Source organism: Anas platyrhynchos, chromosome 8 (assembly GCF_047663525.1).
Source record: "Anas platyrhynchos isolate ZD024472 breed Pekin duck chromosome 8, IASCAAS_PekinDuck_T2T, whole genome shotgun sequence".
NCBI lineage: Eukaryota > Metazoa > Chordata > Aves > Anseriformes > Anatidae > Anas > Anas platyrhynchos.
The window spans coordinates 15881173-15892302 of record NC_092594.1 but is presented as its reverse complement, the minus strand read 5'-3'; positions in this window follow the sequence as shown (position 1 = coordinate 15892302).

The window sequence follows — 11130 nt, the reverse complement described above, 5'->3', positions numbered from 1 at the left end:
AATAACTTACAAACCCATGAATTTCATACTTCTTACTTTCAGACTTTTGGAAAGAGGCCACATTGTATTTCATATATGGTTTGTCATCCAATAAAGGTCAAGCAGACAGCTTTAGAAACATGAAGAAGAGACTTGCTATTGAACCAAATGTGACCAGCAATGAGTTTAAGCTAGACAACATGCTTATCCATGCCAATCTGAGGAAACAACAAACACAGGATGTTTGAACACAGCCCAAAGTCTTACTTGGAACTCTTCGTATGCTGGAATAAACAGCTGGAGTTAGGGTACCTGGACTAGCATGGTCAAATATTCTGACCTACATGGACCAAGCTGTGATTAATAAATTCACACTAAAAGCAAACTACAAAAAAAAAAAAAAATCATTTAATGCTGACATAACCATGGAGAACTGGCATCTTGAAAATGAGTACACCTGCATGATGCACAGGTATGCCTTGTATACTGCTGTGCTTTTATGCAAGTGTGGTCTGACGGAGGGCTAAGGGCACACAGTGCTTTGTACCCAAACTGTGGTACCCACCTCTCCAAAGCCCAGTGGGATGGGAGGGCTGAGGGTTTACGTTATGTCTAGTCCAAGCATTCAGTCGCATGATTTCCTCTTCTGCTTTAATGACTATAGAATGTCAGTCTCACATGGTGACATGAGGTCTTTTCAGAACAAAAAAGGGAAGAAATGATATGGCATACAACTGATGTAAGGTTTTCATAAGTTCTGTCTTGACTTCAGTCGGTTTTTATCAAGATGATGACTCTTTGTCAAATTTGCAGAGAGCATTGGTAACAAAGTCTGTCCAACTCTATGGCCAAAACCTGAAGAAGTCATAAGTATAGAAACTACACAAATTCTTTAAGTCAATGAGTACTTGTCAGCTATGGTCCTAGAAGAATGCATCTTATCTGAATAGAAGCAAAAGAAGAGCTTTGATCCACTATTTCTCTAGCACATCCACTCAAAGAACAAAGAGTATGAACAGCACCTAGACCAGAACATCTACTTTGGGCTCTCGATTTTATTTTTGTTTTTAAAAAGAGGCCTCTTAATGTCTTTCTTCTCTTCCTGTGCTTGGTTCTAGGTCTCCAGGCACATCTTCAGCGTTCCTGTTTACATACCCTTGTAAGACGCAGCCTCAAGAAGGTGAATACCAGGCAAGCCCAAGCAAGCAGTGTTCCTACATTCATGAATGCCAGTGTGTGGGTGTACTGCTACCCAACCTCCTTTCTCCTGCAACGGGCAAGCAAGGGAGTGCGTAGGTGGATGGAAAGAATGGGTACAAGACAGAGAATGAGACAGAGGGCATCCAAATTTATTAGTGCGAAACAGGTGTAGGTGGGCGAGGTGTTTAACGAACAGAGGAGCATTAAAATAGAAACACAAATAGGAAAGTGAACGTAAGGGCAAGAGAAAAATAAAGAAAATCTGTAAGAATTAACAAGAATGTTATTAAACAAACAAACACAAGAAAGAACAGAGGAAGAAATACAAAGCTTTGAGCAAGACTTTGTCTGGAAGCACTGTCCTCACTGAGGAGGAAAAAATTGCTGTAATCAAGATGGTCAGTATATACTGCTGCAACTTGCTGGCACTAGACAGTTATCTGTGGAAAAAGAACAGGCCAGAGCAACTGTCAATTTTCACGTTTCTGACTTGCTAGTCATTTTTTCCTCCATTTTGTTTCTTTGGCTTTTCCGTTTCCCTCATTTTACTTTCCTTCTCAAAAGCATGTCCATCTCAACTACCGAATGGACCAAGCAATAACTGGCTCCTAAATGGCATGCTCCCTCATGATGCTGAAGTTGTTCTACACCCTTACAATGTAAGGAAGGATTCAAAGGAGCAAGGCTGTATCAGAAGCCACGTTAACCAGCCTGTTCCACATATGCTTCAGTTGCCTGCTTGTCTCACTGTCTGACCTATTTGAACAAGGAGTCCCTTTCAGGCCAGGTGAAACCATCCATTGCAATCAAATTGCAGAAAGTCTATGCAGAGGCTGTTCGTCCACCCTCATGAACTGATTTGATCCACCCCATTGAACTGATGCGCAGAGAACTTGTGCCTTTTCCTTCAGGGTGATGTCAGATGACATCTAGTGGAATATCCATGTAATAAGAGGGAGGGCACAGTTCAGGCTTGATCGCAGTATTTCATTGAAGAAGCATACCTTTTAATGACTAAACCTATCGTTCCTGGGTGCTTTAAATATTCTGGAAAGGGAAGTAGAAAGGCGATATTCTGAGTACCAACCTATGAAAAAAGGACAGTGGAAAGCAGCTGTCTCTAAAATAAGCAAATTGTTAAAAAAATAAATTGCCACAAGCTGCGTTGAAGTAACAGCGAGCAGGAATGGCAGCAGTCCTGTGACAGGACAGAACCCTTGCAGTGGCTGGGACGTGTGGTGGTGGCAGGCAGGCAGGCACATCCATAGCCCTTCAGGGTCCCTCCATTTCTGAAGACCTTCCAGCCAGCCAGATCGTCTAGTTTTACAGTTCCTGTGTGCTCATCTAAGGATACGTGTGCCAGCAAGTCAACCACCCAACGCTGAGGCACTGCAGATAACCATTACATTCCAGAGGCTGCTTTAGGACATGGTCAAGTTGAAGGACACAACGAAACCTCCAGATATGACATAGGCCGCTAATCTTGTGCTGAAATTTCCTCCTACTGCCAAGCCAAGAGTAGTTATGAAGAACTTTTTTTCAGTTTAATATTAAGAAGTGTATTGGGGGAAAAAAAAGTCAAAACACATTTCATCCTTCTACACTAGGCCTCAACACCACTGGGTGAACTCCAATAAAACAAGCGAGCATACTGATTTATTGTCACCTCAAACTTCAGCTGAAGTTCAAACACTGCTGAGTTTATGCTTTGCCAAGGAGCCACAGTAGAAGAAAAAGAACGATGAGTCAAAATGGAGAGATAAGATCCGCGGAAACAGCTCACTGCACAGCTGGGCTGTTGGACGGAGTCGGCCGGTTGTTCCCTCCTGACCCAGTCAGCATGCCCAGTGTAGACACTGGCAAATCCCCAGAGGTCACAACTATCCCCAGAAAGGACAGACAAGCCCTTTAGAAAGATTTTTTTCCCCTTCTTCCTATGATTTACCAGGACCCTAAGAGCTGGTGCTTATTCCCCAAGCCCTAGTTTTAATACACGTCTACCACAGGCACGAAAAGAGCAACTGCAGTGCTGCTGCACTGTGGGGATGCTTCCATATGAAACACTTAACTAGAGAAGAATAAATGAAACATAGATAACTCCAGGCTTAATTTAAAATGAGGTCATAACCTGAGCAACAGCTATGAGAAAAATGACAAAGGTCCTCACACAAGCTTAAACAAAGTTCTGTTCTACCACCACTCAGGCTCTGTTAAATACTAAGTTAAAGGCTTATAAAACCCCTCACGCTGATGGGTCAGTGCAGAAAAATAAGAGCTCTTCCATAACAACACAAAGTTCCTGCTTCATGATGGTGCCCAGAAGAGGGCTAATCTTGTTTTTAAGTGCAACTCACCTCATTTCAACGTGGACTTCAAACTTTGCATAAAGAACTTTGACATAGGAATAGAAAATATTAGTCACAAAAGTTGGACAATACATGCAAGATTTCAACCAAGTAACACACAGCTTTATTTCATTACAGCTGATGGGTACAGATGTCAAGATAATTTCAGAGCAAACAGCATATAACAGTGGTGCAGAGTCCAACTGAACTTTTTCTGATAGAAATCACAAACACTTTTTGCCTGTGGCAAGCAGCTAGGCACCAGCACGAACAGAGCAGACATGGCCAAAAGGTAGTAAGGCCTTTTGCATTAACAGAAAACAATGAAACAAGAAAAAAAGTCAAGAAATTTGGAATCTTATCCCTACAGATGCAACTAATAAATTAAACATTTTAACATTTAAGGAAGCTGAGAAGCAAGGCTTGTGTTGCAGCTTGAAAATAGATCAGTGTATTGTGATCTACTGACAATTTTCCTGATAGTTTTCCTATCTAAAATATAATGACTGCTAAACAGCGATTTCCAGATCAGTATCACTTAGATCTTGTACAGAAGTGAATAAACTCATGTCTTAATTCATTTACCATCAGACAGGTAATTCACCTGAAAATCTTGTAACCAGGTGACTTTGTTTTTGATTACAAGACCTGCAGGAAGCATGGATCCTACATGTTAGAAGGGTTGTCAACTCCTTACAATAAAAATCTTACATAATAGCTTTTTGTTCACTCATGTGTTATTTGTATGTATTTGGTGAAAACAGCTCCTGTAGCCCTAAACTAGTTGGTTTAACTACTACATCTGAGTAGTTAAGATGTAGATTTTTTACCATTCACAACAGAAAATGGTGTAAAATTGTAGGCAAAATCACAGGCTGCATTTGTGAAGTTTAGCCGATTTAAAATTGACACAAATTGCACTGCAGCAGTAGGTACTATACCTGTTTTGTTTTTAGGAATAACACTACTCCCAGCAGTAACAAGTAACATTTGATTAATGAAACAGACTGTACTTTGGTGGAATGAAGAAATTCTAAAAAGATAAAGATAAGATGATAATAATATTAAACAAACAAACAAAAAGCTAGCTTTGTCCTATTTGGAAATATTTCTTATGTAAAGAGAAAAGAGAACCACAAAGCCCTGGTTGCCTACACAGTGAGTATGTGTACTCAGCAAGCCCCGGGACACAACATTTTATGGAAAGCCTCAAAGTCAAATTAAAACTGTTCCTCAAACCAATAACATCTCATTATATAACGTGACTTTTCATGCAGCCAGAACTTTAGTCAGTGCGACACATCGCTTCCATCCAAGACACCTGCCAAAGAACAGGTACCCGCTCATGCACTGTGCTGATTTATTGACTGGAGCAAAAGGAGTGCTCCACCACAGTACTGAGAATAGGTCTTTCTTTTGACTCCTATCATTTGAGTGAAGCTAAGTGACAGCACATCAGAAATCCAGAGAGCACACCCAGAAGTGCCTCCTGGACAAGGACTTTTTCCCCCACACAGTAACAGCTCAGCCAAAAGGAAAATGAGGCAGTGCAGCCAGGGAAGCCCCTTGCGCTGGGGAGAGCACAATAAGTGAAGTGCAGCTCCCACAAGGCATTGCAATAGCACTGCTATTTAAAAATTTCAAGTCCCAGCTATAAAGCCTCAGGTATTTTTGGAGAATTAGTTTTTCAGTGTAATATTGTTCTCCAGTAAATTGAATCATCTTGCAAATAAATGCAGCAAAAATATTATGGTCAGCACAGCAGCTCTGAGAGTAGCTTTAATACACATCCCAATAACTCACATTCACATTTCCCTTCCTAACATTCATGGTATCAAAGGAAAGAAAAAAGTAAAAAGCTTTCCTCCATGTCAGATGCCCTATCAGGCAGTGTTCTTTCTGCTTCAAAGACTAATGCTAAAGGCAAATAGACATGGAAATAAGATGGCCCGGCTGATGATACTCAGTGAGACAGACGAGATTGTCACTTGTTCTATATACAAGTGCTATTGCTGACAGGGGTGAAAAATCATCTGCGTCAGTAACAGTGAATATGACTCAGAAGCAGCTCTCTAGTCCTTTGAATGCTTCTTTTCCTTAAGACTCACCTCCCATAATCACGTACTTCACACGTTTACAGAGAGGAGGGCCAGTAGCTTGTGAGGAAAGGGGAAAAATAATCTTCTGATAAAAATTAAGCATATAGGCAAGAGTTACTAACACTGTAATTTGTCAGAGGTAAAATTTCTATTACTGGATATTTCTCTGATCAGGTCAGTGTGGTGAAGCTTGACATAATAGCCAGCAAGCCAGAGCACGTGCTGAGAGAGAAAAAGTGAGAAATATATCAAGTTAAAGATAAATGGGTAAAGACCAATTTCAAAAGCTACACAGCTTCTGATGTCTGTTGTGCAGCAGAAGCCTATGAAGCATCATGCAGCCTGCATACCAAACCTAATTTTGCTTTAATTAAGAAATAAGTGTATACACACACACACGTATATATTCTGTGATACTAAGCACCTTTTACATACTATATTTTCAGAATCACTGAAGTTATAACTTATGTGAAAAGGGAACATTCAGAGAATAGATCTCTTCCCAATTTGGCTGACTCATAATGGAAAGCACTCACTGGAATACATCCCTGTTTTCTTCTAGTAACATAAGCATGAGCATTTTTTCCAAGTTACCAGTGTTGAGATCCTAGAATTGCAAAGCTTAAAAATCAGTTAGTGTGAAAGGAGCTACATGCACCTACAATCTCACTATCAAACGTTTGTTTTTCCTTCTACTGTTTAGTCTCTCACCCAACTACTTCCATACTTCTTCCCGGAGTTGGGCAGGAAACTCCTACAATCTTAAGAAATTGTCGCCTGTGAATAACAAATACCAGAGAAATCTGATTTTAGTCATCTTCAAGAACCGCGTCTAGATTAGTAATAGTGTGTCATGCCGCACTGTAAACAGCTGGAGAGAGATAGAGAGGATGTCCCTTTCAGCTCAGATTGTATTATGCTTGCATTATTTATCTTAAATTCAGAGCTTATTTTCAGCTCTCAACTGGTAAAACAACGATCTGGCAACTCGGACGTGGAAGGCCTTTAAAAATTACAATAAAAGGTTGAGTCCCTAAAAGATTTTGCTACTAAATACAAGCATTAACATTTCATACACAAATCATTATAATTCCTGTCCCAAAGAAATTACATTCTAGAAAGCCAGCAGTTGGCTTACACTTAACCTAAGCACAGCTCTAAAGAAGCGAATACCATTTCCAGAGGAATTATATGGGAGCACCTCAACATAGAACTGTACCTGTTATACTGAGAATATTTGCTTTGGCATAGTGAGCACAAATCTAGGACATACAGAAAAGCTTTTTTAAATGCAAGATTCTTACATCTTGTTTAAGTCAAGGGACAGATTTTTCAATATTTAGCCATAGATAATCCTACAATAGCCTCCTTCTCTTTTTTCCCCCTAAAGAGCGTCTTTGGAGGAAGTACTACGTTGGTCCCAGCCTTTTGAAAAGCTAACAAGAAGATGTAAGTAAATGCATGTTTGTATCCCGATTGGGTTATTGAAAAAAAAGTTCCCATGACGTTAAATCAGCAAGTCATGCAGTATGCTGTATGCTCCATCTTATATACGCAGCTACTGAAAAACAACTTCAGGTGTCATGCTTACCATGCATCACACTGAAGCTGAATGAAGCATGCTGGAAATGCTTTTCCAGACTTACCATTTATAAACTCCCATCTGCAAAGGGCATGCAATTCTTTTAAAGACATGTGATAAGGGCACATTTATCTGCCACATCCCCAGTCAGAGCACCACATAGCAAGCTATTTTAGAAGAAAGCAAAAGCAAAGGTGACTTAGCAAATCCTATGTATGGCAAAGACATCCTAGCTGATGGTGCTTTTATACAGTGTAATGCCACAGAAGGTAGCTCAGATCCTTTTCTTGGGTACAGGAAGAACTGTAGCCACAGCACCAAGTCTGAATGTCCCCCCAACATCCTCCTGCCTCCGTCAGGGCTCAGAGCGCTCCCATATTTCTGCATGTTTTCTCCCATATTTCTCCAGTCAGCTTGCAGTCTGACTGAAACGTCACTGCTGGACATAAATATTCATAAAATGGTCAGGTAGTGTGCATCACAAACCTAAAATTATTCCTGAGGGCTTCCATTATTTTAAAGCTATAGATTAATCACAATGAGCAAGACCACTAACAGAATATGGATGTGTAACAACTACAAAGAAACGAACAGGCTTTCCCATCAAAGTCTTTAACAACCTGGTGTGTTACAGGGAAAGCACAGAGAGAAAAGTGCAGAAAAACACGTTTTAAAAAGCTGCAGCAGGTGTACGATCAAGGCTACTGCTAACATCTTTAGGAATGTGAAGACTCAGATCTCTGCACCAGCAGAGGAGCTTGTGGCTTCCCACAGCTCAGATACTGCTCAGTGCAGTTCGCAGTGCCCTGTCCCCGCAGACTGAAACGCAGCTGAGGTTTAAAGGAAGTTCCATGCACGTACGAAAATGCAGTGTTGACATCTAGGGCTCCAGGTGAATTAGTTCATTTGATTTCCCAGATTGCAAAAATCTGTCTAATAAGGATATTTATAGGTGTACAACAAAGAATTACACCGCATTGTAAACATCCCTACTGTCTTCAAAGGCCTCTGAAGGTAAGACCTTGTATGGTATACAGAACTTGGCTTCCAAAATATTTACAGATGGGACCTATGACCTACTTGTAGATGGAGTACAGTGATGGAAACAGTTCTTGCATGCCTGCAAAGCCTATAAGAAGATCACGTCACACAGGAAAAGGATTTCTGTGGCCAGGAACTCTTTACAAATTACATTCAACCCCAGGCTCCTATCGAGGTCACACAGCATAACGTGAGCTCTGTTTCCTCTAGAAATGTCTGAAGCGTGATGCAGCCTACCAAATGCAACAACAAATACCTAGCACTTGCAGTACAGTGAGTGAAGACCTTTGCTGCTCATCTTGCCTAACCTCTTCTGCACTCAGTTTTAATACTCGCCTTCACTGCTTTGTTTGTAAGCAAATTTTCAGCTATATCCACCATCTATCCACATCCACAACAGGCACAACTAGATAAAGAACAAAATTCTTGGATCTCTTCTATTCTTTTTTAGAGTCTGACCCACAGGCCATGGATCTCACTTCAATATATTTTGGCAGCGCCATTGCCACATCCATATATTAGTCTGGTCGCTGCAAGAGGAAAGAGAAATGAAATGAACCAAGTACTCCACCCAGCCCTGTCCCTTTAGAAAATGGACCAGAGAGATTAAATACATATATATTAAAAAAGAATATATATTTTTGTATATAATATAAAATTTTCTGCTTACAGAAGGAGAATGTTCAGGGAAAATATAGCAAATCTGAGCATTAAAAAACATTCAAGTGTGATTTCTTTCTGGCAAGTGGCTATGTAAGAATGCATAGCCTGCTCAGCAGATTGTGCTGTGACCTTTAACTATCCCTGCTTATTACTCTCCCTGCAAAAATAAGTTAATATTGGCTTCTACTGCCTCTGCTCCTAGCAGATTGGCATAGCTAAAGAAATCTGACTAGACTTATTTTCTGGTTTGTGCATAACAATAAAACTATTACGGAGTCTCAGAGCGCAGCCTCCCTGTTGACACAGAAGGGCAAGCCAAAAACAACTCCACTGGATTCCCAGATGTTGGCCAAAAGCATTCACTCCTTTTAATGACTAAATCACTCCCACTCTTATAAAACTAAAGGAAATTGGAAGGTTCTTGTTGCTGCTTTATAAAACACAATTGGAAATACAAAGCATTTTTCTCTTTTTTGAAGATTTTTATTTATTTAGGCTGGGGAGAACAATGGCTATTTTTAGCATGTGCTGCTATAAGAAACCCAGTAAGACATTTCACATTTTCAAGAAAGAAGCGTCAGTATTGCCAACCACAAATCCATTAACCAAAAGTAAAAACCTTAAAAACCTTGCAGTTAAAAATAAGTTGTGTAATCTTCCTCCCCTCCCTCCCCCAAAAAGAAAAAAAAAAAAGTACGTATTTGAATCTTGCTGTTGGCTGCATGGTTTCTAGGTCTTCAGGACACACTGACTTTGTGTTTTCTCAGTATTCACTGTTCATACAAGAACTAGATACTGCTCTGAGAAGGTAGATCCCAATGAGGATTTTAGCAGAGTTTATATCCAATTTTCATTTTAAAAGATGCAACTCAAATGACTCGTCGGCAGTAGCCACATCCCAGCCCATTAACGACATTAATGCAATTCATCACAAGCTAATGTGTTGTACCAAATTAAAAGGAAGTTGTGATATTTCCTATCACTAGAACAGCCAAAAAACATTTCTTCTGCAGCTACTCTATGCAGCCCGTGCCCTCAGGACTACTACTCTCTGCCTACGTATGTGTTTTTCCATGAGGATGTGGGTAGGCTGGGACATTCAGACTGCTCTTCGTCTGCCAGACTCCTGGTCCCCAAACGGAGCAAGCTCCTTATCCAGTCACTATCTCTTACTAAATCCAACACCAAAAGAACAGATAGGCTAACTATTAAGATTAGTTTTTTCTAGCATTATAAAGAGCAAGACACCCTCATAAAATTGATCAATACTTTTGATTAGGTGCTGATTTTAAAATGGCAGACACATAAGGATATAAATAGGCATTCAGTACAGTTCACCTAACTTCCACCTTCCTAACCCTTCCTTTTACCTATACTCAGTGATACTTTAGTAATGTTGTTTTACATTTTCCAATTAATATTGACAGTTCTATGAGGATTCAAGAACCAACACGGCCCTGTTTTGACGAAGCACAGTGAATTATTTACATGTACATGGAAAGAGATTCTTAGCCCCACTTCCTTGTATCAAAGCTCCATCAAAAACTCAAACAGACTTTGAATGCCAATAATTCATCAGTACCTTAAATACAAGGGTTGAAAATTTACAAAGGTTTCTTCTGCCATGCAAGTGTTCCTAAGCTTTAAAGAAGACAGGAAAAAAAGTGAGGCAGTAGACATAATAATGATCTGTTGAACAGTTCTGCTGATGTTACAATTGATTAACTGGTTTCCCCTTTCCTTTCTTTTCCCATGAAAGAGTTCTGATTTTGTCTCATTTCCCTCTCCCCTCAGCAAATCCCCACAAAACTGGTGAAAAATGTAAAGCTTGCAGATTATCAGAAAAAAAGTCTGAAGGTGTAGACTTTATTGATGTGCAACATGTCTCAGTATACTTGTTTTGAAAGAAATAAGTTTTGCTTCTAGAAAATAAATGCTGTGTTATGTGCAGACAAGTCAGAAAAAAATATTTGCATTGTTTCATTTACCAAATTTTTATTCCTGTTTTACTCATTATTTCCAAGTTAAAGCAATAAACCACAAAAAAAAATAATAAATTGTGAAGTACAGCTTCTTGCTTAACCTTAAGTTACCAAGTGTAGTAATCATATGGTGTAGGGTTGATTTTATGTTCAATTACAACATCTGTTACAAAGATATAGTCTACTCTACTATATATACCTTGTGCCAAAGTTTTCCAAAATTATCTCCTGTAATAAAA